The 26,903-nt window shown below is 46.5% G+C and overlaps 8 non-coding genes and 2 pseudogenes across 8 annotated transcripts; all 10 read right to left on the bottom strand.

The window, feature by feature from the left end:
• Positions 1-320: 320 nt before the first annotated feature.
• Positions 321-511, bottom strand: LOC130304228 (U2 spliceosomal RNA). The gene has a single exon (XR_008854021.1). It is a non-coding gene; the product is annotated as a U2 spliceosomal RNA (small nuclear RNA).
• A 2,090-nt stretch (positions 512-2,601) lies between these two features.
• On the bottom strand, positions 2,602-2,792 carry LOC130304227 (U2 spliceosomal RNA). The gene has a single exon (XR_008854020.1). It is a non-coding gene; the product is annotated as a U2 spliceosomal RNA (small nuclear RNA).
• Positions 2,793-4,884: 2,092 nt separating this feature from the next.
• Positions 4,885-5,075, bottom strand: LOC130304226 (U2 spliceosomal RNA). Its single transcript, XR_008854019.1, has one exon. It is a non-coding gene; the product is annotated as a U2 spliceosomal RNA (small nuclear RNA).
• Positions 5,076-7,164: 2,089 nt separating this feature from the next.
• Positions 7,165-7,355, bottom strand: LOC130304225 (U2 spliceosomal RNA). The gene has a single exon (XR_008854018.1). It is a non-coding gene; the product is annotated as a U2 spliceosomal RNA (small nuclear RNA).
• Positions 7,356-9,445: 2,090 nt separating this feature from the next.
• LOC130304224 (U2 spliceosomal RNA) lies at positions 9,446-9,636 on the bottom strand. The gene has a single exon (XR_008854017.1). It is a non-coding gene; the product is annotated as a U2 spliceosomal RNA (small nuclear RNA).
• Positions 9,637-11,723: 2,087 nt separating this feature from the next.
• Positions 11,724-11,914, bottom strand: LOC130304223 (U2 spliceosomal RNA). Its single transcript, XR_008854016.1, has one exon. It is a non-coding gene; the product is annotated as a U2 spliceosomal RNA (small nuclear RNA).
• A 4,924-nt stretch (positions 11,915-16,838) lies between these two features.
• LOC130304222 (U2 spliceosomal RNA) lies at positions 16,839-17,029 on the bottom strand. Its single transcript, XR_008854015.1, has one exon. It is a non-coding gene; the product is annotated as a U2 spliceosomal RNA (small nuclear RNA).
• Positions 17,030-19,116: 2,087 nt separating this feature from the next.
• On the bottom strand, positions 19,117-19,307 carry LOC130304221 (U2 spliceosomal RNA). Its single transcript, XR_008854014.1, has one exon. It is a non-coding gene; the product is annotated as a U2 spliceosomal RNA (small nuclear RNA).
• A 2,093-nt stretch (positions 19,308-21,400) lies between these two features.
• On the bottom strand, positions 21,401-21,607 carry LOC130304247 (U2 spliceosomal RNA; annotated as a pseudogene).
• Positions 21,608-26,633: 5,026 nt separating this feature from the next.
• On the bottom strand, positions 26,634-26,766 carry LOC130304251 (U2 spliceosomal RNA; annotated as a pseudogene).
• Between the last annotated feature and the right edge of the window lie 137 nt (positions 26,767-26,903).

Here is a 26,903-nt window from a genome sequence, read left to right as displayed (position 1 = left end):
TATTTTGTCAATTAGGAACATTCAGCACCCACCCGCTATCAAGGCAGCTGCCTATCATGTCATGCCCTACCTGCACAGGTGTGCTGGCTACTCAAATGATCCAATTAAGGAGGCCATTTAGTCAGCAGCAGCAGAAGTCCTGTGCCTGGACGCTCCAACAGGGGCCAGACACAAGCAGAAGCAGAAGCAGCAGAAGCAGCAGCAGCACCACCTTTTGTTTTTTGGCTGCAGCAGCAGCAAGGCCCACAGGGCTGGCTAGCTGGCTAGCCAGCAAGCAGGTAGCAATGAAAGTAGGAATCTTTCTTTTTAACCCTGTAAGGGGGTGGTGCACTGTACCCGAAGATACTGCCATATCGGGTCAATGCATAGGGCGACGGAAGCAAGCTTCGAAATCGGCCCCCGTTCTCAAAAATCCATTTAATATATGGTCCCCAGATAGGGGACGTATCAGATATTAAACTGATAAGAACAGATACTACACTTGATCTTAGCCAAAAGGCCGAGAAGCGATAACCGTGAAAGGGGCGGGCCCAACAAGGTCCCCTTCATGGGCACTATCACTGCTTGCTGTCAGGGAGGCTGCCAGACAATTTTCCATGCACACTCTGGGCTGGGGGGCAGTCAACCACCAGTACACACAGCAGAACCTAAACCCATACCATTATTGCTAAGCAGCAAGACAGGGGCCCATTGCACTCCCACGGGGCCTTTTTAAATGCAATCCATAACCCGGATTTGCCAGGAACCCTTCTTACTCCTCCTACTTGCATGTGACACTGGGCTTAGGATCTGCATAGGAAACACACACACAAGCACACACCTACCTTTGTTGCCTGCAGATGCCTCCTTGGCTGTCCCCAAACGGTATCAAACCAACACCCACGGGAAGCTGTAAGCATAGAGGACATGCCTGCACCCCATTGGACTTACCTGTGTGGGTTAAATCCGGGTTATTTGACAACCTATGGCGGTGATGGTTCTGCTCAGGCAGAGCAGTGCTGATGCTCCTCATAAAGCTGTCGCTGCTGTGAAGGTTCTAGGTGACATCACAAATCCCTATGGTTACATACACAACAAAGCTGGGTTGTTGTTGTTTACACTCTGCAAGGCCTGTGGAAGTGAGTGACATCATAGCACTGTAGTTCTGAGGGTTCTAGATGGATGCAACAATCTCCTGTTGCTTCTATGAAGGCCATAATAGACGACATCACCAAACAGCTCCATAGTCACATACACAGCAAAGGAGAGATGTTGTTTACACCTAGTGATGTCAGTGGTATTGAGTGACATCACAGCACAGTGCTAAGGCTCCTGGGCCTGGACACAGCAGCGGCTGCAATATCTCAACGGAGAATACGTTTATATATATGTGTGTGTGTGCGCGTATATATATATATATATATATATATATATATATATATATATATATTTCTCCGCCGAAATCACTTTTAAACCCATTTCCACCTTTTTTTCCCTTCTCTTCCTCTTACTTTTTTTTCACGTTTTTTTACGTTTTTCTCCTTTTCGCCTCTTTTCTGGGCGTATTATTCTTCTTTTTCTTCTTTTTTTTCGTCTAATGCATACCCCATCAGTGCAGCAATGCTTATTCAATACCGCCAGCAGATGGAGACACTGGGGGATAATTTTCTAAGGATTTATACTGATTTTTCCTGTCTGAATTTGTCGCACAGAAAGTTGCAGGCCAAATATGTGTGACATTTCTGCGACTTTAGCTTCTAGAGCATTTTTACAACATTATACATAGGTGCTGAATACATAAAAAGCGACTGTTCAGCGACAGACAAGTCGCATCGGCTGAAAGTAGGCCAGAATGTCAGTCCATGTTGGAGCAGGTTTAGATACAGTCTAAAGTATAGATCTCAAAGTCTGTGCACAGAATTTAGCAAGGGCCTCGCACCTTCTGATGCATCAGGTAGGTGCACAATAGCATAGCCTAACCCTCTGTACTTTGGTCTATATTGATGCGGGACATAGACAGCCAGCTGATGACCAATCCATTAGTGCAATGGATGGCTGGAAGCATTTGTCTTTGCCTTTGCAATACCACAGAAGCAATGCATGGTCAATGTACAGCAATGACACACCTGTGTGAACAGCCAGGAGACCCCCCCCCCCCCATGTTATGTTACATAGTTACATAGTTAGTACGGTCGAAAAAAGACATATGTCCATCACGTTCAACCAGGGAATTAAGGGGTAGGGGTGTGGCGCGATATTGGGGAAGGGATGAGATTTTATATTTCTTCATAAGCATTAATCTTATTTTGTCAATTAGGAACATTCAGCACCCACCCGCTATCAAGGCAGCTGCCTATCATGTCATGCCCTACCTGCACAGGTGTGCTGGCTACTCAAATGATCCAATTAAGGAGGCCATTTAGTCAGCAGCAGCAGAAGTCCTGTGCCTGGACGCTCCAACAGGGGCCAGACACAAGCAGAAGCAGAAGCAGCAGAAGCAGCAGCAGCACCACCTTTTGTTTTTTGGCTGCAGCAGCAGCAAGGCCCACAGGGCTGGCTAGCTGGCTAGCCAGCAAGCAGGTAGCAATGAAAGTAGGAATCTTTCTTTTTAACCCTGTAAGGGGGTGGTGCACTGTACCCGAAGATACTGCCATATCGGGTCAATGCATAGGGCGACGGAAGCAAGCTTCGAAATCGGCCCCCGTTCTCAAAAATCCATTTAATATATGGTCCCCAGATAGGGGACGTATCAGATATTAAACTGATAAGAACAGATACTACACTTGATCTTAGCCAAAAGGCCGAGAAGCGATAACCGTGAAAGGGGCGGGCCCAACAAGGTCCCCTTCATGGGCACTATCACTGCTTGCTGTCAGGGAGGCTGCCAGACAATTTTCCATGCACACTCTGGGCTGGGGGGCAGTCAACCACCAGTACACACAGCAGAACCTAAACCCATACCATTATTGCTAAGCAGCAAGACAGGGGCCCATTGCACTCCCACGGGGCCTTTTTAAATGCAATCCATAACCCGGATTTGCCAGGAACCCTTCTTACTCCTCCTACTTGCATGTGACACTGGGCTTAGGATCTGCATAGGAAACACACACACAAGCACACACCTACCTTTGTTGCCTGCAGATGCCTCCTTGGCTGTCCCCAAACGGTATCAAACCAACACCCACGGGAAGCTGTAAGCATAGAGGACATGCCTGCACCCCATTGGACTTACCTGTGTGGGTTAAATCCGGGTTATTTGACAACCTATGGCGGTGATGGTTCTGCTCAGGCAGAGCAGTGCTGATGCTCCTCATAAAGCTGTCGCTGCTGTGAAGGTTCTAGGTGACATCACAAATCCCTATGGTTACATACACAACAAAGCTGGGTTGTTGTTGTTTACACTCTGCAAGGCCTGTGGAAGTGAGTGACATCATAGCACTGTAGTTCTGAGGGTTCTAGATGGATGCAACAATCTCCTGTTGCTTCTATGAAGGCCATAATAGACGACATCACCAAACAGCTCCATAGTCACATACACAGCAAAGGAGAGATGTTGTTTACACCTAGTGATGTCAGTGGTATTGAGTGACATCACAGCACAGTGCTAAGGCTCCTGGGCCTGGACACAGCAGCGGCTGCAATATCTCAACGGAGAATACGTTTATATATATGTGTGTGTGTGCGCGTATATATATATATATATATATATATATATATATATATATATATATATATCTCCGCCGAAATCACTTTTAAACCCATTTCCACCTTTTTTTCCCTTCTCTTCCTCTTACTTTTTTTTCACGTTTTTTTACGTTTTTCTCCTTTTCGCCTCTTTTCTGGGCGTATTATTCTTCTTTTTCTTCTTTTTTTTCGTCTAATGCATACCCCATCAGTGCAGCAATGCTTATTCAATACCGCCAGCAGATGGAGACACTGGGGGATAATTTTCTAAGGATTTATACTGATTTTTCCTGTCTGAATTTGTCGCACAGAAAGTTGCAGGCCAAATATGTGTGACATTTCTGCGACTTTAGCTTCTAGAGCATTTTTACAACATTATACATAGGTGCTGAATACATAAAAAGCGACTGTTCAGCGACAGACAAGTCGCATCGGCTGAAAGTAGGCCAGAATGTCAGTCCATGTTGGAGCAGGTTTAGATACAGTCTAAAGTATAGATCTCAAAGTCTGTGCACAGAATTTAGCAAGGGCCTCGCACCTTCTGATGCATCAGGTAGGTGCACAATAGCATAGCCTAACCCTCTGTACTTTGGTCTATATTGATGCGGGACATAGACAGCCAGCTGATGACCAATCCATTAGTGCAATGGATGGCTGGAAGCATTTGTCTTTGCCTTTGCAATACCACAGAAGCAATGCATGGTCAATGTACAGCAATGACACACCTGTGTGAACAGCCAGGAGACCCCCCCCCCCCCATGTTATGTTACATAGTTACATAGTTAGTACGGTCGAAAAAAGACATATGTCCATCACGTTCAACCAGGGAATTAAGGGGTAGGGGTGTGGCGCGATATTGGGGAAGGGATGAGATTTTATATTTCTTCATAAGCATTAATCTTATTTTGTCAATTAGGAACATTCAGCACCCACCCGCTATCAAGGCAGCTGCCTATCATGTCATGCCCTACCTGCACAGGTGTGCTGGCTACTCAAATGATCCAATTAAGGAGGCCATTTAGTCAGCAGCAGCAGAAGTCCTGTGCCTGGACGCTCCAACAGGGGCCAGACACAAGCAGAAGCAGAAGCAGCAGAAGCAGCAGCAGCACCACCTTTTGTTTTTTGGCTGCAGCAGCAGCAAGGCCCACAGGGCTGGCTAGCTGGCTAGCCAGCAAGCAGGTAGCAATGAAAGTAGGAATCTTTCTTTTTAACCCTGTAAGGGGGTGGTGCACTGTACCCGAAGATACTGCCATATCGGGTCAATGCATAGGGCGACGGAAGCAAGCTTCGAAATCGGCCCCCGTTCTCAAAAATCCATTTAATATATGGTCCCCAGATAGGGGACGTATCAGATATTAAACTGATAAGAACAGATACTACACTTGATCTTAGCCAAAAGGCCGAGAAGCGATAACCGTGAAAGGGGCGGGCCCAACAAGGTCCCCTTCATGGGCACTATCACTGCTTGCTGTCAGGGAGGCTGCCAGACAATTTTCCATGCACACTCTGGGCTGGGGGGCAGTCAACCACCAGTACACACAGCAGAACCTAAACCCATACCATTATTGCTAAGCAGCAAGACAGGGGCCCATTGCACTCCCACGGGGCCTTTTTAAATGCAATCCATAACCCGGATTTGCCAGGAACCCTTCTTACTCCTCCTACTTGCATGTGACACTGGGCTTAGGATCTGCATAGGAAACACACACACAAGCACACACCTACCTTTGTTGCCTGCAGATGCCTCCTTGGCTGTCCCCAAACGGTATCAAACCAACACCCACGGGAAGCTGTAAGCATAGAGGACATGCCTGCACCCCATTGGACTTACCTGTGTGGGTTAAATCCGGGTTATTTGACAACCTATGGCGGTGATGGTTCTGCTCAGGCAGAGCAGTGCTGATGCTCCTCATAAAGCTGTCGCTGCTGTGAAGGTTCTAGGTGACATCACAAATCCCTATGGTTACATACACAACAAAGCTGGGTTGTTGTTGTTTACACTCTGCAAGGCCTGTGGAAGTGAGTGACATCATAGCACTGTAGTTCTGAGGGTTCTAGATGGATGCAACAATCTCCTGTTGCTTCTATGAAGGCCATAATAGACGACATCACCAAACAGCTCCATAGTCACATACACAGCAAAGGAGAGATGTTGTTTACACCTAGTGATGTCAGTGGTATTGAGTGACATCACAGCACAGTGCTAAGGCTCCTGGGCCTGGACACAGCAGCGGCTGCAATATCTCAACGGAGAATACGTTTATATATATGTGTGTGTGTGCGCGTATATATATATATATATATATATATATATATATATATATATATATTTCTCCGCCGAAATCACTTTTAAACCCATTTCCACCTTTTTTTCCCTTCTCTTCCTCTTACTTTTTTTTCACGTTTTTTTACGTTTTTCTCCTTTTCGCCTCTTTTCTGGGCGTATTATTCTTCTTTTTCTTCTTTTTTTTCGTCTAATGCATACCCCATCAGTGCAGCAATGCTTATTCAATACCGCCAGCAGATGGAGACACTGGGGGATAATTTTCTAAGGATTTATACTGATTTTTCCTGTCTGAATTTGTCGCACAGAAAGTTGCAGGCCAAATATGTGTGACATTTCTGCGACTTTAGCTTCTAGAGCATTTTTACAACATTATACATAGGTGCTGAATACATAAAAAGCGACTGTTCAGCGACAGACAAGTCGCATCGGCTGAAAGTAGGCCAGAATGTCAGTCCATGTTGGAGCAGGTTTAGATACAGTCTAAAGTATAGATCTCAAAGTCTGTGCACAGAATTTAGCAAGGGCCTCGCACCTTCTGATGCATCAGGTAGGTGCACAATAGCATAGCCTAACCCTCTGTACTTTGGTCTATATTGATGCGGGACATAGACAGCCAGCTGATGACCAATCCATTAGTGCAATGGATGGCTGGAAGCATTTGTCTTTGCCTTTGCAATACCACAGAAGCAATGCATGGTCAATGTACAGCAATGACACACCTGTGTGAACAGCCAGGAGACCCCCCCCCCCCATGTTATGTTACATAGTTACATAGTTAGTACGGTCGAAAAAAGACATATGTCCATCACGTTCAACCAGGGAATTAAGGGGTAGGGGTGTGGCGCGATATTGGGGAAGGGATGAGATTTTATATTTCTTCATAAGCATTAATCTTATTTTGTCAATTAGGAACATTCAGCACCCACCCGCTATCAAGGCAGCTGCCTATCATGTCATGCCCTACCTGCACAGGTGTGCTGGCTACTCAAATGATCCAATTAAGGAGGCCATTTAGTCAGCAGCAGCAGAAGTCCTGTGCCTGGACGCTCCAACAGGGGCCAGACACAAGCAGAAGCAGAAGCAGCAGAAGCAGCAGCAGCACCACCTTTTGTTTTTTGGCTGCAGCAGCAGCAAGGCCCACAGGGCTGGCTAGCTGGCTAGCCAGCAAGCAGGTAGCAATGAAAGTAGGAATCTTTCTTTTTAACCCTGTAAGGGGGTGGTGCACTGTACCCGAAGATACTGCCATATCGGGTCAATGCATAGGGCGACGGAAGCAAGCTTCGAAATCGGCCCCCGTTCTCAAAAATCCATTTAATATATGGTCCCCAGATAGGGGACGTATCAGATATTAAACTGATAAGAACAGATACTACACTTGATCTTAGCCAAAAGGCCGAGAAGCGATAACCGTGAAAGGGGCGGGCCCAACAAGGTCCCCTTCATGGGCACTATCACTGCTTGCTGTCAGGGAGGCTGCCAGACAATTTTCCATGCACACTCTGGGCTGGGGGGCAGTCAACCACCAGTACACACAGCAGAACCTAAACCCATACCATTATTGCTAAGCAGCAAGACAGGGGCCCATTGCACTCCCACGGGGCCTTTTTAAATGCAATCCATAACCCGGATTTGCCAGGAACCCTTCTTACTCCTCCTACTTGCATGTGACACTGGGCTTAGGATCTGCATAGGAAACACACACACAAGCACACACCTACCTTTGTTGCCTGCAGATGCCTCCTTGGCTGTCCCCAAACGGTATCAAACCAACACCCACGGGAAGCTGTAAGCATAGAGGACATGCCTGCACCCCATTGGACTTACCTGTGTGGGTTAAATCCGGGTTATTTGACAACCTATGGCGGTGATGGTTCTGCTCAGGCAGAGCAGTGCTGATGCTCCTCATAAAGCTGTCGCTGCTGTGAAGGTTCTAGGTGACATCACAAATCCCTATGGTTACATACACAACAAAGCTGGGTTGTTGTTGTTTACACTCTGCAAGGCCTGTGGAAGTGAGTGACATCATAGCACTGTAGTTCTGAGGGTTCTAGATGGATGCAACAATCTCCTGTTGCTTCTATGAAGGCCATAATAGACGACATCACCAAACAGCTCCATAGTCACATACACAGCAAAGGAGAGATGTTGTTTACACCTAGTGATGTCAGTGGTATTGAGTGACATCACAGCACAGTGCTAAGGCTCCTGGGCCTGGACACAGCAGCGGCTGCAATATCTCAACGGAGAATACGTTTATATATATGTGTGTGTGTGCGCGTATATATATATATATATATATATATATATATATATATATATATATTTCTCCGCCGAAATCACTTTTAAACCCATTTCCACCTTTTTTTCCCTTCTCTTCCTCTTACTTTTTTTTCACGTTTTTTTACGTTTTTCTCCTTTTCGCCTCTTTTCTGGGCGTATTATTCTTCTTTTTCTTCTTTTTTTTCGTCTAATGCATACCCCATCAGTGCAGCAATGCTTATTCAATACCGCCAGCAGATGGAGACACTGGGGGATAATTTTCTAAGGATTTATACTGATTTTTCCTGTCTGAATTTGTCGCACAGAAAGTTGCAGGCCAAATATGTGTGACATTTCTGCGACTTTAGCTTCTAGAGCATTTTTACAACATTATACATAGGTGCTGAATACATAAAAAGCGACTGTTCAGCGACAGACAAGTCGCATCGGCTGAAAGTAGGCCAGAATGTCAGTCCATGTTGGAGCAGGTTTAGATACAGTCTAAAGTATAGATCTCAAAGTCTGTGCACAGAATTTAGCAAGGGCCTCGCACCTTCTGATGCATCAGGTAGGTGCACAATAGCATAGCCTAACCCTCTGTACTTTGGTCTATATTGATGCGGGACATAGACAGCCAGCTGATGACCAATCCATTAGTGCAATGGATGGCTGGAAGCATTTGTCTTTGCCTTTGCAATACCACAGAAGCAATGCATGGTCAATGTACAGCAATGACACACCTGTGTGAACAGCCAGGAGACCCCCCCCCCCCCATGTTATGTTACATAGTTACATAGTTAGTACGGTCGAAAAAAGACATATGTCCATCACGTTCAACCAGGGAATTAAGGGGTAGGGGTGTGGCGCGATATTGGGGAAGGGATGAGATTTTATATTTCTTCATAAGCATTAATCTTATTTTGTCAATTAGGAACATTCAGCACCCACCCGCTATCAAGGCAGCTGCCTATCATGTCATGCCCTACCTGCACAGGTGTGCTGGCTACTCAAATGATCCAATTAAGGAGGCCATTTAGTCAGCAGCAGCAGAAGTCCTGTGCCTGGACGCTCCAACAGGGGCCAGACACAAGCAGAAGCAGAAGCAGCAGAAGCAGCAGCAGCACCACCTTTTGTTTTTTGGCTGCAGCAGCAGCAAGGCCCACAGGGCTGGCTAGCTGGCTAGCCAGCAAGCAGGTAGCAATGAAAGTAGGAATCTTTCTTTTTAACCCTGTAAGGGGGTGGTGCACTGTACCCGAAGATACTGCCATATCGGGTCAATGCATAGGGCGACGGAAGCAAGCTTCGAAATCGGCCCCCGTTCTCAAAAATCCATTTAATATATGGTCCCCAGATAGGGGACGTATCAGATATTAAACTGATAAGAACAGATACTACACTTGATCTTAGCCAAAAGGCCGAGAAGCGATAACCGTGAAAGGGGCGGGCCCAACAAGGTCCCCTTCATGGGCACTATCACTGCTTGCTGTCAGGGAGGCTGCCAGACAATTTTCCATGCACACTCTGGGCTGGGGGGCAGTCAACCACCAGTACACACAGCAGAACCTAAACCCATACCATTATTGCTAAGCAGCAAGACAGGGGCCCATTGCACTCCCACGGGGCCTTTTTAAATGCAATCCATAACCCGGATTTGCCAGGAACCCTTCTTACTCCTCCTACTTGCATGTGACACTGGGCTTAGGATCTGCATAGGAAACACACACACAAGCACACACCTACCTTTGTTGCCTGCAGATGCCTCCTTGGCTGTCCCCAAACGGTATCAAACCAACACCCACGGGAAGCTGTAAGCATAGAGGACATGCCTGCACCCCATTGGACTTACCTGTGTGGGTTAAATCCGGGTTATTTGACAACCTATGGCGGTGATGGTTCTGCTCAGGCAGAGCAGTGCTGATGCTCCTCATAAAGCTGTCGCTGCTGTGAAGGTTCTAGGTGACATCACAAATCCCTATGGTTACATACACAACAAAGCTGGGTTGTTGTTGTTTACACTCTGCAAGGCCTGTGGAAGTGAGTGACATCATAGCACTGTAGTTCTGAGGGTTCTAGATGGATGCAACAATCTCCTGTTGCTTCTATGAAGGCCATAATAGACGACATCACCAAACAGCTCCATAGTCACATACACAGCAAAGGAGAGATGTTGTTTACACCTAGTGATGTCAGTGGTATTGAGTGACATCACAGCACAGTGCTAAGGCTCCTGGGCCTGGACACAGCAGCGGCTGCAATATCTCAACGGAGAATACGTTTATATATATGTGTGTGTGTGCGCGTATATATATATATATATATATATATATATATATATATATATATTTCTCCGCCGAAATCACTTTTAAACCCATTTCCACCTTTTTTTCCCTTCTCTTCCTCTTACTTTTTTTTCACGTTTTTTTACGTTTTTCTCCTTTTCGCCTCTTTTCTGGGCGTATTATTCTTCTTTTTCTTCTTTTTTTTCGTCTAATGCATACCCCATCAGTGCAGCAATGCTTATTCAATACCGCCAGCAGATGGAGACACTGGGGGATAATTTTCTAAGGATTTATACTGATTTTTCCTGTCTGAATTTGTCGCACAGAAAGTTGCAGGCCAAATATGTGTGACATTTCTGCGACTTTAGCTTCTAGAGCATTTTTACAACATTATACATAGGTGCTGAATACATAAAAAGCGACTGTTCAGCGACAGACAAGTCGCATCGGCTGAAAGTAGGCCAGAATGTCAGTCCATGTTGGAGCAGGTTTAGATACAGTCTAAAGTATAGATCTCAAAGTCTGTGCACAGAATTTAGCAAGGGCCTCGCACCTTCTGATGCATCAGGTAGGTGCACAATAGCATAGCCTAACCCTCTGTACTTTGGTCTATATTGATGCGGGACATAGACAGCCAGCTGATGACCAATCCATTAGTGCAATGGATGGCTGGAAGCATTTGTCTTTGCCTTTGCAATACCACAGAAGCAATGCATGGTCAATGTACAGCAATGACACACCTGTGTGAACAGCCAGGAGACCCCCCCCCCCCATGTTATGTTACATAGTTACATAGTTAGTACGGTCGAAAAAAGACATATGTCCATCACGTTCAACCAGGGAATTAAGGGGTAGGGGTGTGGCGCGATATTGGGGAAGGGATGAGATTTTATATTTCTTCATAAGCATTAATCTTATTTTGTCAATTAGGAACATTCAGCACCCACCCGCTATCAAGGCAGCTGCCTATCATGTCATGCCCTACCTGCACAGGTGTGCTGGCTACTCAAATGATCCAATTAAGGAGGCCATTTAGTCAGCAGCAGCAGAAGTCCTGTGCCTGGACGCTCCAACAGGGGCCAGACACAAGCAGAAGCAGAAGCAGCAGAAGCAGCAGCAGCACCACCTTTTGTTTTTTGGCTGCAGCAGCAGCAAGGCCCACAGGGCTGGCTAGCTGGCTAGCCAGCAAGCAGGTAGCAATGAAAGTAGGAATCTTTCTTTTTAACCCTGTAAGGGGGTGGTGCACTGTACCCGAAGATACTGCCATATCGGGTCAATGCATAGGGCGACGGAAGCAAGCTTCGAAATCGGCCCCCGTTCTCAAAAATCCATTTAATATATGGTCCCCAGATAGGGGACGTATCAGATATTAAACTGATAAGAACAGATACTACACTTGATCTTAGCCAAAAGGCCGAGAAGCGATAACCGTGAAAGGGGCGGGCCCAACAAGGTCCCCTTCATGGGCACTATCACTGCTTGCTGTCAGGGAGGCTGCCAGACAATTTTCCATGCACACTCTGGGCTGGGGGGCAGTCAACCACCAGTACACACAGCAGAACCTAAACCCATACCATTATTGCTAAGCAGCAAGACAGGGGCCCATTGCACTCCCACGGGGCCTTTTTAAATGCAATCCATAACCCGGATTTGCCAGGAACCCTTCTTACTCCTCCTACTTGCATGTGACACTGGGCTTAGGATCTGCATAGGAAACACACACACAAGCACACACCTACCTTTGTTGCCTGCAGATGCCTCCTTGGCTGTCCCCAAACGGTATCAAACCAACACCCACGGGAAGCTGTAAGCATAGAGGACATGCCTGCACCCCATTGGACTTACCTGTGTGGGTTAAATCCGGGTTATTTGACAACCTATGGCGGTGATGGTTCTGCTCAGGCAGAGCAGTGCTGATGCTCCTCATAAAGCTGTCGCTGCTGTGAAGGTTCTAGGTGACATCACAAATCCCTATGGTTACATACACAACAAAGCTGGGTTGTTGTTGTTTACACTCTGCAAGGCCTGTGGAAGTGAGTGACATCATAGCACTGTAGTTCTGAGGGTTCTAGATGGATGCAACAATCTCCTGTTGCTTCTATGAAGGCCATAATAGACGACATCACCAAACAGCTCCATAGTCACATACACAGCAAAGGAGAGATGTTGTTTACACCTAGTGATGTCAGTGGTATTGAGTGACATCACAGCACAGTGCTAAGGCTCCTGGGCCTGGACACAGCAGCGGCTGCAATATCTCAACGGAGAATACGTTTATATATATGTGTGTGTGTGCGCGTATATATATATATATATATATATATATATATATATATATATATATTTCTCCGCCGAAATCACTTTTAAACCCATTTCCACCTTTTTTTCCCTTCTCTTCCTCTTACTTTTTTTTCACGTTTTTTTACGTTTTTCTCCTTTTCGCCTCTTTTCTGGGCGTATTATTCTTCTTTTTCTTCTTTTTTTTCGTCTAATGCATACCCCATCAGTGCAGCAATGCTTATTCAATACCGCCAGCAGATGGAGACACTGGGGGATAATTTTCTAAGGATTTATACTGATTTTTCCTGTCTGAATTTGTCGCACAGAAAGTTGCAGGCCAAATATGTGTGACATTTCTGCGACTTTAGCTTCTAGAGCTGTTACGTCGAGCGCTCCGGGTCCCCGTTCCTCCCCGGAGCGCTCGCCTCATCTTCGTTGTTGCAGCGCCCCGGTCAGATCCACTGACCGGGTGCGCTGCGGTCCCGCCTTCAGCCGGGGTGCGATTCGCGATGCGGGTAGCGCCCGCTCGCGATGCGCACCCCGGTCCCCGTACCTGACTCGCTCTCCCTCGGTCCTGTCCCGGCGCGCGCGGCCCCGCTCCCTAGGGCGCGCGCGCGCCGGGTCTCTGCGATTTAAAGGGCCAGTGCACCAATGATGGTGCCTGGCCCAATCTTCCCAATTAGCTTAATTGGTAATCACCTGTGCACTTCCCTATATCTAGTCACTTCCCTTGCACTCCCTTGCCGGATCTTGTTGCCTTAGTGCCTAGTGAAAGCGTTCCCTAGTCTGTTCCTAGTCCGTGTTCCTGACCTCCTGCCGTTGCCCCTGACTACGATCCTTGCCGCCTGCCCCCGACCTTCTGCTACGTCCGACCTTGCTTCTGCCTACTCCATTGTACCGCGCCTATCTTCAGCATCTTCAGCAGCCAGAGAGGTGAGCCGTTGCTAGTGGATACGACCTGGTCACTACCGCCGCAGCAAGACCATCCCGCTTTGCGGCGGGCTCTGGTGAAAACCTGTAGTGACTTAGAACCGGTCCACTAGCGCGGTCCTCGCTATCCCTCTCTGGCACAGAGGATCCACCTCCTGCTAGCCGGCATCGTGACTGTAGATCCGGCCATGGATCCCGCTGAGGTTCCCCTGCCAGTTGTCTCTGATATCGCCCGACAGATCGCCCATCTAACCCACCAGCTGTCGGAAGTGTCCACCATTTTGCACCAACATCCCCTGCCAGTTGCCTCTGATATCGCCCGACAGGTCGCCCTTCTAACCCACCAGCTGTCGGAAGTGCGCCAACATTCGCAACTTCTTCAGCAATCATCTCCTCCGCCAGCTCCTGCACCCCTTCCGCAGCGAGTGGCCACTCCTAGCCTCCGCCTGTCCTTGCCGGACAAATTTAATGGGGACTCTAAGTATTGCCATGGCTTTCTTTCGCAATGTTCCCAGCACTTGGAGATGATGTCGGACCAGTTTCCTACTGAAAGGTCTAAGGTGGCTTTCGTGTTCTGCCTTCTGTCTGGAAAAGCCCTGTCATGGGCCGCACCGCTCTGGGACCGCAATGACCCCGTCACTGCCTCTGTACACTCCTTCTTCTCGGAAATTCGAAGTGTCTTTGAGGAACCTGCCCGAGCTTCTTCAGCCGAGATTGCCCTGCTGAACCTGGCCCAGGGTGTTTCTTCCGTTGGCGAGTACGCCATTCAGTTCCGTGCTCTTGCTTACGAGTTGTCCTGGAATAGTGAGACTCTCTGCGCGACCTTTAAAAAAGGCCTATCCAGCAACATTAAAGATGTTCTGGCCGCACGAGAGACTCCTGCTGACCTACATGAACTCATTCATCTAGCCACTCGCATTGACATGCGTTCTTCCAGATGGCGTCTGGAGCTCCGCCTGGATATGGACTTTGTTCGCACGAAGCGTTTTTTCTCTCCGGCTCCTCTCTCCTCTGGTCCTCTGCAATCTGTTCCTGTGCTTCCCGCCGCGGAGGCTATGCATGTTGACCGGTCTTGCTTGACACCTCAAGAGAGGACACGAAGCCGCATGGAGAATCTTTGCCTGTACCATGCCGGTACCGAACACTTCCTGAAGGATTGTCCTATCCGTCCTCCCCGCCTGGAAAGACGCACGCTGACTCCGCACGAAGGTGACACAGTTCTTGATGTCAACTCTGCCTCTCCACGCCTTACTGTGCCTGTGCGGATATCTGCCTCTACTTTCTCCTTCTCTACTATGCTCTTCTTGGATTCCGGATCTGCAGGAAAATTTTTTTTGGCCTCTCTCATCAACAGGTTCTACGTTCCTGTGACCAGTCTCGCCAGACCCCTCTACATCTATTGTTTTTACAATAAAAGATTGGACTGTCTCGTACGTTTCCACACAGAACCCCTCCTAATTTGCATCGGACCTCTTCATGAAAAAATCGAGTTTTTTTTTCTCAGGTTCTTTGGCCCCAAGAAGAGGGGGAGACCCAAGGGGGGGGGTACTGTTACGTCGAGCGCTCCGGGTCCCCGTTCCTCCCCGGAGCGCTCGCCTCATCTTCGTTGTTGCAGCGCCCCGGTCAGATCCACTGACCGGGTGCGCTGCGGTCCCGCCTTCAGCCGGGGTGCGATTCGCGATGCGGGTAGCGCCCGCTCGCGATGCGCACCCCGGTCCCCGTACCTGACTCGCTCTCCCTCGGTCCTGTCCCGGCGCGCGCGGCCCCGCTCCCTAGGGCGCGCGCGCGCCGGGTCTCTGCGATTTAAAGGGCCAGTGCACCAATGATGGTGCCTGGCCCAATCTTCCCAATTAGCTTAATTGGTAATCACCTGTGCACTTCCCTATATCTAGTCACTTCCCTTGCACTCCCTTGCCGGATCTTGTTGCCTTAGTGCCTAGTGAAAGCGTTCCCTAGTCTGTTCCTAGTCCGTGTTCCTGACCTCCTGCCGTTGCCCCTGACTACGATCCTTGCCGCCTGCCCCCGACCTTCTGCTACGTCCGACCTTGCTTCTGCCTACTCCATTGTACCGCGCCTATCTTCAGCATCTTCAGCAGCCAGAGAGGTGAGCCGTTGCTAGTGGATACGACCTGGTCACTACCGCCGCAGCAAGACCATCCCGCTTTGCGGCGGGCTCTGGTGAAAACCTGTAGTGACTTAGAACCGGTCCACTAGCGCGGTCCTCGCTATCCCTCTCTGGCACAGAGGATCCACCTCCTGCTAGCCGGCATCGTGACAAGAGCATTTTTACAACATTATACATAGGTGCTGAATACATAAAAAGCGACTGTTCAGCGACAGACAAGTCGCATCGGCTGAAAGTAGGCCAGAATGTCAGTCCATGTTGGAGCAGGTTTAGATACAGTCTAAAGTATAGATCTCAAAGTCTGTGCACAGAATTTAGCAAGGGCCTCGCACCTTCTGATGCATCAGGTAGGTGCACAATAGCATAGCCTAACCCTCTGTACTTTGGTCTATATTGATGCGGGACATAGACAGCCAGCTGATGACCAATCCATTAGTGCAATGGATGGCTGGAAGCATTTGTCTTTGCCTTTGCAATACCACAGAAGCAATGCATGGTCAATGTACAGCAATGACACACCTGTGTGAACAGCCAGGAGACCCCCCCCCCCCCATGTTATGTTACATAGTTACATAGTTAGTACGGTCGAAAAAAGACATATGTCCATCACGTTCAACCAGGGAATTAAGGGGTAGGGGTGTGGCGCGATATTGGGGAAGGGATGAGATTTTATATTTCTTCATAAGCATTAATCTTATTTTGTCAATTAGGAACATTCAGCACCCACCCGCTATCAAGGCAGCTGCCTATCATGTCATGCCCTACCTGCACAGGTGTGCTGGCTACTCAAATGATCCAATTAAGGAGGCCATTTAGTCAGCAGCAGCAGAAGTCCTGTGCCTGGACGCTCCAACAGGGGCCAGACACAAGCAGAAGCAGAAGCAGCAGAAGCAGCAGCAGCACCACCTTTTGTTTTTTGGCTGCAGCAGCAGCAAGGCCCACAGGGCTGGCTAGCTGGCTAGCCAGCAAGCAGGTAGCAATGAAAGTAGGAATCTTTCTTTTTAACCCTGTAAGGGGGTGGTGCACTGTACCCGAAGATACTGCCATATCGGGTCAATGCATAGGGCGACGGAAGCAAGCTTCGAAATCGGCCCCCGTTCTCAAAAATCCATTTAATATATGGTCCCCAGATAGGGGACGTATCAGATATTAAACTGATAAGAACAGATACTACACTTGATCTTAGCCAAAAGGCCGAGAAGCGATAACCGTGAAAGGGGCGGGCCCAACAAGGTCCCCTTCATGGGCACTATCACTGCTTGCTGTCAGGGAGGCTGCCAGACAATTTTCCATGCACACTCTGGGCTGGGGGGCAGTCAACCACCAGTACACACAGCAGAACCTAAACCCATACCATTATTGCTAAGCAGCAAGACAGGGGCCCATTGCACTCCCACGGGGCCTTTTTAAATGCAATCCATAACCCGGATTTGCCAGGAACCCTTCTTACTCCTCCTACTTGCATGTGACACTGGGCTTAGGATCTGCATAGGAAACACACACACAAGCACACACCTACCTTTGTTGCCTGCAGATGCCTCCTTGGCTGTCCCCAAACGGTATCAAACCAACACCCACGGGAAGCTGTAAGCATAGAGGACATGCCTGCACCCCATTGGACTTACCTGTGTGGGTTAAATCCGGGTTATTTGACAACCTATGGCGGTGATGGTTCTGCTCAGGCAGAGCAGTGCTGATGCTCCTCATAAAGCTGTCGCTGCTGTGAAGGTTCTAGGTGACATCACAAATCCCTATGGTTACATACACAACAAAGCTGGGTTGTTGTTGTTTACACTCTGCAAGGCCTGTGGAAGTGAGTGACATCATAGCACTGTAGTTCTGAGGGTTCTAGATGGATGCAACAATCTCCTGTTGCTTCTATGAAGGCCATAATAGACGACATCACCAAACAGCTCCATAGTCACATACACAGCAAAGGAGAGATGTTGTTTACACCTAGTGATGTCAGTGGTATTGAGTGACATCACAGCACAGTGCTAAGGCTCCTGGGCCTGGACACAGCAGCGGCTGCAATATCTCAACGGAGAATACGTTTATATATATGTGTGTGTGTGCGCGTATATATATATATATATATATATATATATATATATATATATATTTCTCCGCCGAAATCACTTTTAAACCCATTTCCACCTTTTTTTCCCTTCTCTTCCTCTTACTTTTTTTTCACGTTTTTTTACGTTTTTCTCCTTTTCGCCTCTTTTCTGGGCGTATTATTCTTCTTTTTCTTCTTTTTTTTCGTCTAATGCATACCCCATCAGTGCAGCAATGCTTATTCAATACCGCCAGCAGATGGAGACACTGGGGGATAATTTTCTAAGGATTTATACTGATTTTTCCTGTCTGAATTTGTCGCACAGAAAGTTGCAGGCCAAATATGTGTGACATTTCTGCGACTTTAGCTTCTAGAGCATTTTTACAACATTATACATAGGTGCTGAATACATAAAAAGCGACTGTTCAGCGACAGACAAGTCGCATCGGCTGAAAGTAGGCCAGAATGTCAGTCCATGTTGGAGCAGGTTTAGATACAGTCTAAAGTATAGATCTCAAAGTCTGTGCACAGAATTTAGCAAGGGCCTCGCACCTTCTGATGCATCAGGTAGGTGCACAATAGCATAGCCTAACCCTCTGTACTTTGGTCTATATTGATGCGGGACATAGACAGCCAGCTGATGACCAATCCATTAGTGCAATGGATGGCTGGAAGCATTTGTCTTTGCCTTTGCAATACCACAGAAGCAATGCATGGTCAATGTACAGCAATGACACACCTGTGTGAACAGCCAGGAGACCCCCCCCCCCCATGTTATGTTACATAGTTACATAGTTAGTACGGTCGAAAAAAGACATATGTCCATCACGTTCAACCAGGGAATTAAGGGGTAGGGGTGTGGCGCGATATTGGGGAAGGGATGAGATTTTATATTTCTTCATAAGCATTAATCTTATTTTGTCAATTAGGAACATTCAGCACCCACCCGCTATCAAGGCAGCTGCCTATCATGTCATGCCCTACCTGCACAGGTGTGCTGGCTACTCAAATGATCCAATTAAGGAGGCCATTTAGTCAGCAGCAGCAGAAGTCCTGTGCCTGGACGCTCCAACAGGGGCCAGACACAAGCAGAAGCAGAAGCAGCAGAAGCAGCAGCAGCACCACCTTTTGTTTTTTGGCTGCAGCAGCAGCAAGGCCCACAGGGCTGGCTAGCTGGCTAGCCAGCAAGCAGGTAGCAATGAAAGTAGGAATCTTTCTTTTTAACCCTGTAAGGGGGTGGTGCACTGTACCCGAAGATACTGCCATATCGGGTCAATGCATAGGGCGACGGAAGCAAGCTTCGAAATCGGCCCCCGTTCTCAAAAATCCATTTAATATATGGTCCCCAGATAGGGGACGTATCAGATATTAAACTGATAAGAACAGATACTACACTTGATCTTAGCCAAAAGGCCGAGAAGCGATAACCGTGAAAGGGGCGGGCCCAACAAGGTCCCCTTCATGGGCACTATCACTGCTTGCTGTCAGGGAGGCTGCCAGACAATTTTCCATGCACACTCTGGGCTGGGGGGCAGTCAACCACCAGTACACACAGCAGAACCTAAACCCATACCATTATTGCTAAGCAGCAAGACAGGGGCCCATTGCACTCCCACGGGGCCTTTTTAAATGCAATCCATAACCCGGATTTGCCAGGAACCCTTCTTACTCCTCCTACTTGCATGTGACACTGGGCTTAGGATCTGCATAGGAAACACACACACAAGCACACACCTACCTTTGTTGCCTGCAGATGCCTCCTTGGCTGTCCCCAAACGGTATCAAACCAACACCCACGGGAAGCTGTAAGCATAGAGGACATGCCTGCACCCCATTGGACTTACCTGTGTGGGTTAAATCCGGGTTATTTGACAACCTATGGCGGTGATGGTTCTGCTCAGGCAGAGCAGTGCTGATGCTCCTCATAAAGCTGTCGCTGCTGTGAAGGTTCTAGGTGACATCACAAATCCCTATGGTTACATACACAACAAAGCTGGGTTGTTGTTGTTTACACTCTGCAAGGCCTGTGGAAGTGAGTGACATCATAGCACTGTAGTTCTGAGGGTTCTAGATGGATGCAACAATCTCCTGTTGCTTCTATGAAGGCCATAATAGACGACATCACCAAACAGCTCCATAGTCACATACACAGCAAAGGAGAGATGTTGTTTACACCTAGTGATGTCAGTGGTATTGAGTGACATCACAGCACAGTGCTAAGGCTCCTGGGCCTGGACACAGCAGCGGCTGCAATATCTCAACGGAGAATACGTTTATATATATGTGTGTGTGTGCGCGTATATATATATATATATATATATATATATATATATATATATATATATATTTCTCCGCCGAAATCACTTTTAAACCCATTTCCACCTTTTTTTCCCTTCTCTTCCTCTTACTTTTTTTTCACGTTTTTTTACGTTTTTCTCCTTTTCGCCTCTTTTCTGGGCGTATTATTCTTCTTTTTCTTCTTTTTTTTCGTCTAATGCATACCCCATCAGTGCAGCAATGCTTATTCAATACCGCCAGCAGATGGAGACACTGGGGGATAATTTTCTAAGGATTTATACTGATTTTTCCTGTCTGAATTTGTCGCACAGAAAGTTGCAGGCCAAATATGTGTGACATTTCTGCGACTTTAGCTTCTAGAGCATTTTTACAACATTATACATAGGTGCTGAATACATAAAAAGCGACTGTTCAGCGACAGACAAGTCGCATCGGCTGAAAGTAGGCCAGAATGTCAGTCCATGTTGGAGCAGGTTTAGATACAGTCTAAAGTATAGATCTCAAAGTCTGTGCACAGAATTTAGCAAGGGCCTCGCACCTTCTGATGCATCAGGTAGGTGCACAATAGCATAGCCTAACCCTCTGTACTTTGGTCTATATTGATGCGGGACATAGACAGCCAGCTGATGACCAATCCATTAGTGCAATGGATGGCTGGAAGCATTTGTCTTTGCCTTTGCAATACCACAGAAGCAATGCATGGTCAATGTACAGCAATGACACACCTGTGTGAACAGCCAGGAGACCCCCCCCCCCCATGTTATGTTACATAGTTACATAGTTAGTACGGTCGAAAAAAGACATATGTCCATCACGTTCAACCAGGGAATTAAGGGGTAGGGGTGTGGCGCGATATTGGGGAAGGGATGAGATTTTATATTTCTTCATAAGCATTAATCTTATTTTGTCAATTAGGAACATTCAGCACCCACCCGCTATCAAGGCAGCTGCCTATCATGTCATGCCCTACCTGCACAGGTGTGCTGGCTACTCAAATGATCCAATTAAGGAGGCCATTTAGTCAGCAGCAGCAGAAGTCCTGTGCCTGGACGCTCCAACAGGGGCCAGACACAAGCAGAAGCAGAAGCAGCAGAAGCAGCAGCAGCACCACCTTTTGTTTTTTGGCTGCAGCAGCAGCAAGGCCCACAGGGCTGGCTAGCTGGCTAGCCAGCAAGCAGGTAGCAATGAAAGTAGGAATCTTTCTTTTTAACCCTGTAAGGGGGTGGTGCACTGTACCCGAAGATACTGCCATATCGGGTCAATGCATAGGGCGACGGAAGCAAGCTTCGAAATCGGCCCCCGTTCTCAAAAATCCATTTAATATATGGTCCCCAGATAGGGGACGTATCAGATATTAAACTGATAAGAACAGATTTTTTTTTTTTTAACTTGACTACCCTTACGGGGGCAACTTTATTAAAAATTAAATAATGTTAACAAAGTTGTGCAAATATGTCAATAAATACAGTTACATATAAATAACATATTTACAACATATTAAAACATAAAATGGGCACTTGGTGGCTTTACAAGATAGAATTCCATTCTTTTAAAAACCATTTTCTAGATAAAAGCGGAAATCTCTTCTTGTCTAAAAGATAGTACTGGTACATTTCATAAAAACAGATAGATAAAATGTCCTTCACAGATAAAACCTCATGCTTGAACAATAAAATATTCCTGGCCTTCCACAGAGCTGCCTTCACACAGTTTATGATCTTCCATGCAATAGTCTCTTGAGTCCGTGTTGGGCATTCCAGGCAACCATAAAAAACCACTGCAATATTTAAGTCTTTTAGTCCAGTTATCCTTTTTACCAGAGGGAGTATCTTTGTCCATATTTTCTGCGAGTAAAAACAAGTCCATATTAGATGGTGCACGGTCTCCTCTTGTCGGCATCCCTCCCTCGGGCAGGTTGCAGAGTTGGATAATCCTCTTCGGTGCTGGAATGCCCGGCATGGAAGACACTCGTGTGCGCAGCTCCAGGCCAGGTCCTTCTGTGAATTAAAAAGATAATTAATACTCAACATCTTCCAAATCTGTATACACTTCTGTTCGTTAAAATTTTTGATGGGAGTCACGGTACTGGTTTCTTTTATTTCCTTTAGTAGTTTTTTGCTATTGCACAGATCCTGAACACTTTTACCTTTAAAATTATATAAGTTTAAAATTTTTCCTAAAATCATGTATTGAGGGGGTAAATTCAAAGAATAAGGGCAACTTAAAACTGTAGAAAACCAGCCGTTCCTCCGCATAAAATAACCAGTATTAAAACGAACAAAATAAGACCAGTAGCTATCTTTAAAAACAGTAGTAAAACACATGCTAAAAAACTTTATTAAAAGGAAAGCTTTAAAATCTGGAAAATCCTTACCGCCCCTGGAGTTCGGTTTTATCACAATATGTCTCTTTAATTTTTCGCTCTTAGAACTCCAAAAGAAAGTAAAACAAGCTTTTGTTATTTTCTTTAGAACCATTTCGGGGGGTGGGAAAACCAGACTTAAATACAATAAAATAGGTAAAAGCACCATTTTTGTAATTAAAACCTTCCCTTCCATTGTAAGTTCTCGCATGTTCCACATACATATTTTCTTATTTATTTTTTGAGCCACCAAGTCCCAGCTATTAAAACCATTATTAGACTCGTCAAAGGAGACACCTAAAATCTGCACCGACTCAGACACAGGGACGGGCACATCATACAAAGGCATTCCGCCTATGTTTAAAATGTTACTTTTGTTAAAATTGACTTTAAAACCGGAGGCACAATTAAAATATTGAATCTGTTTTAGCGTCTTCTGAAGCGATGGGGTGTCCCTGCAAAACACCGCAACATCGTCCATGTACCCCACTACCTTCGCCTCTAGTCCCCCTCCTCCTGGCAGGGGGACTCCATGGATCTGCTTATCCTTTCGTATTGTACATAAAAGAGGCTCTATTGTGCAAATGAAGAGTAGTGGGGACAAGGGACACCCCTGCTTCACTCCGGAATTTAAAATCACGCCCTGTGTCTTAAAACCATTTACTAAAATTTTACTAGTACAGTTATCATAAAAAGCTCTAAGAGACAATAAAAAGCCATCAGGTATACCCATTTTCTCTAAAACCTTAAAAAGATAAAAATGTGACACCCTGTCGAAAGCTTTTTCAAAATCTATGGATAAAACCGCCAGCTTTCCTTTTCTTAATTTGGTGTCGCTAATTACATCCTTTAAAAGGTTTAGGTTCTCCCATAAACTCCTCCCAGGCACCCCACAGACTTGGTTTGTATGAATTATTTTATGGATTACGTTCTTTAAGCGGTTAGCACACAGTTTCGCCATTATTTTATAGTCGCAGTTCAGAAGGGTGATTGGTCTCCAGTTTTTGAGTTCCGACCGGTCTCCCTTTTTGAATAGCAGGGAGACATCACCCTTCTTCCATGAGCCTGGGAGGATTTTAGACTTAAAGACTTCCGTAAAAAGGGAGAACAAATCTTCTTTTAAAATACCATAAAAAGTAACATAAAATTCAATGGGTATACCATCCGGCCCAGGCACTTTACCTGTTTTAAAACTCTTGACGGTCTCTAAAATCTCCTGCTCTGAAATATTCTGCAATAAAAAAGACTGTGAGACAGGATCTAAAAAATTGGTGATCTCCTTTAACGAGTCATTCATAAAACATTCATCAATGTGTTTTACATTAAAAAGATCCGCATAAAACTCTTGCACCTTTTTTAAAATACCCTGTACATCATTCACTCCTTCAATGTTTTCTATTAACCTTCTATTTTCATGTATTTTCTTAAAAAAATACCTGGAGCAGGTCTCGTTTTCCTCAAGATGCTGTATTCGAGACCTAAAGATAATTTCTTTTCCTTTCTGCTCCAGGCACTTAGTTATTTCTTTTTTAAGATCATGTACCTCCTTCTCCACCTCCATCCCATGTGCTCTGAATTTGTACAGGGTTTGCAGACGAGTATTTAGGATATTATAAAATTCACGTTTTTCTTTAGCTTTCCTAACCCCAACACGGATAAAAAATTCTTTTATTTTTAGTTTCATTTTTTCCCACCAGATACTGGTGGGAGTGTTGGGGTCTTTTACTCGTCTGCATTCCTTGTAAAAGGTGATAAAATCTGATAAAACCTGCGGATCTTCTAAAAGGGACACGTTTAACTTCCAGGCATTCCTACCAGTTCTCTTTTTAAAATCACTTTTAACTTTAAAATACAATAATTTATGGTCAGAAAAAACATTGGTAAAAAGATCACAGTTAAAAGGCAGTACTTGATAAGAACAAAAAATAAAATCTATCCTGGAGCTACAGCTTGCATTGCTCCAGGTAACACCGTCTTCCTCTGGTACGTTAAAATTACATTTTTTAAAAACATCAGTGAGATTAAAATCTAAAATCAAGTTTTTTAACATAAAAGACGTCTTATCATAGTTCCTACTCACTGCGTTCGAAAAACGGCGTTCTCCCCTTAAAATACAATTAAAATCACCTGATAAAACAAGAGGACTAGAATTGTTAATAAAAAGGGGTAAAATCTCCAACATTTTTATTCTTTCATTCTTATCAGGAGAACCATAAAAATTTAAAAACTGCCATTTAATACCATTAATAAAAGCGTTGACCAATAAAATTCTGCCTGGTAAAATTTCGTTAAAACTCTCAATTAAAACGTTCCCTTTAAAAAGTATGGCGACCCCTGCTGATCTGGACTCATTTGATCCAGACCAGACTGATGGACCGTGCACCCAATCATCTTCATATTCTTTATAATTTAATCTGTGCGGGATGCCACATTCCTGCAGGAAAAGGACGGAAGCAGCAAAAACCGACAAGTAATTAAATAGGGCAACCCTTCTTACTCTGGCGCTCACACTTCTCACGTTCAAGGACAGACCGGACAACTCAGCCATGGGAATGTACAAGAAAACGTCTTACACCTCTGATTCCCCCTCCGAAGCCTCATACCCCCCAAAATCTGACTCAACTGTACGCATAGAGGAAGCAGGAGAGGAGGCACCATCACTCAGCCGACCCCCCTCCTCCATCATGATTGAGGCATAGTTGTTCTCGGGCATCCTGGCAATCAGGGCTCCAGACTCATTGGGTTCTTCCACCTCTTGCCCCTCCATAGGGGTCGGGTGTTCACTTAGTTCCGTCTCTGGTACCTCAGAGACGGTCACCCCTGAAACCTCCTCCTGGCAGGGAGGAGGGGGGGTATCCCCTATGGGGACTTGTGGAGGAACGTCACTTGGGTTCCCTGCATCCGCAGGTACTTCCATCGGCTCCCCCTGGACCGCCTCCGAATAGAGTCTTCTGGAGCCCCTCCGCCTTTTAACCTTCACCTCTCCACCCGGATCATCGCTCTCAGGGGGACCCTGAGCCAGAGGTTGCTGAGGAGCGGATTCGGCCGCCGTCCGCTCCTCTCTTAACCCAGCATGCTCCTGGGGGCCAGTTTTTCCACCACTTGCACGTTTTTTGGCCATCCTCTGCTCTTTAGGGTCCCCTCCTTTTGCCTGAGGGGGGTCTTTCTCCTTCTCCATCTCACTGCTTACCTCTTGTGGGGGGGTAATCACTGGCTCTGCTTGCCTCGGCTGGTGTCCCGGTTGCTGTCCTTGCTGCCTCCAGGGTTGCCACTGCTGCTCCGTCCTATGTCTGTGGGGACAAGAGGAGAAAAGGTGACCGAATTGTTGACAGAAATTGCACCTCCCTCCTCTTGTGCATTTTTCTGTCTCGTGCTGTGTGCTACCACATTTTTTGCATGTGCTTTCACAGTTTTCTTTTGTGTGTCCATATCTGTGACACTTCCTGCAGTAGCTTGGCATCCCCGCATAAAAGAGGTCGCCACACATATTATTTATTTTAAAACGAGCTGGTGGTAGTTGTATTCCCCCTGGCAATCTGTCATCTTTTTTGCATGTAACCTGAAATCTCCACTTAGATGTCCAGATGCCACAGCTGTTCATGATTTTTCCTCTGCACTCAACCTTACTAAAATAGACTTGTAAAAACAACTCAACATCGTGTAGGTTGGCGAAAGGGGAATACATCTTTACTACCACCAGCTTAATATCGTCTAGAACGTGCTCAATAATCCGGACACCCTGAAGCTTTTTGTCTTTACTCGCAGCAGCTCTGGTAACAAAATCTCTGTGGATGCCATTTTGTGTGAACGTCACATCAAAAATTTTACGCTTCGGGTAGTCCTGGATTGCCAATATCTCGCCCTTCTGTATTCCGAAAACTCCTCCGAGCACGTCCTCTACTACAAATTTCAAATCGTCCGCCCTTTTGGTATCATCCGTGAGAATGACTCTCACGGTGTTTTTGATCCTTGCGTATGCCGGCACAGAACCTGGATCCGGATCATCATCCATGGTTCTAACCTCTCTCCACCCGAAGGTCTTGAGAGGCGATCGCTACTCGTTACCCTGGGACTAGGCCCTCTCCCCAATAGCAACAAGTGGGTGAAGCCCAGGCAATAAACCTGGGCGATCCCACAAGGCCGAGGAGAGGGGTACCCGAGTACCTTCTGACCAGATCTCCTGTATTACTACACTTGATCTTAGCCAAAAGGCCGAGAAGCGATAACCGTGAAAGGGGCGGGCCCAACAAGGTCCCCTTCATGGGCACTATCACTGCTTGCTGTCAGGGAGGCTGCCAGACAATTTTCCATGCACACTCTGGGCTGGGGGGCAGTCAACCACCAGTACACACAGCAGAACC

This window comes from Hyla sarda, unplaced genomic scaffold, assembly GCF_029499605.1.
Source record: "Hyla sarda isolate aHylSar1 unplaced genomic scaffold, aHylSar1.hap1 scaffold_1267, whole genome shotgun sequence".
NCBI classification, from domain to species: Eukaryota; Metazoa; Chordata; class Amphibia; order Anura; family Hylidae; genus Hyla; species Hyla sarda.
The sequence above is the reverse complement of the archived record's forward strand: the minus strand, read 5'-3'. Positions and strand labels throughout refer to the sequence as shown.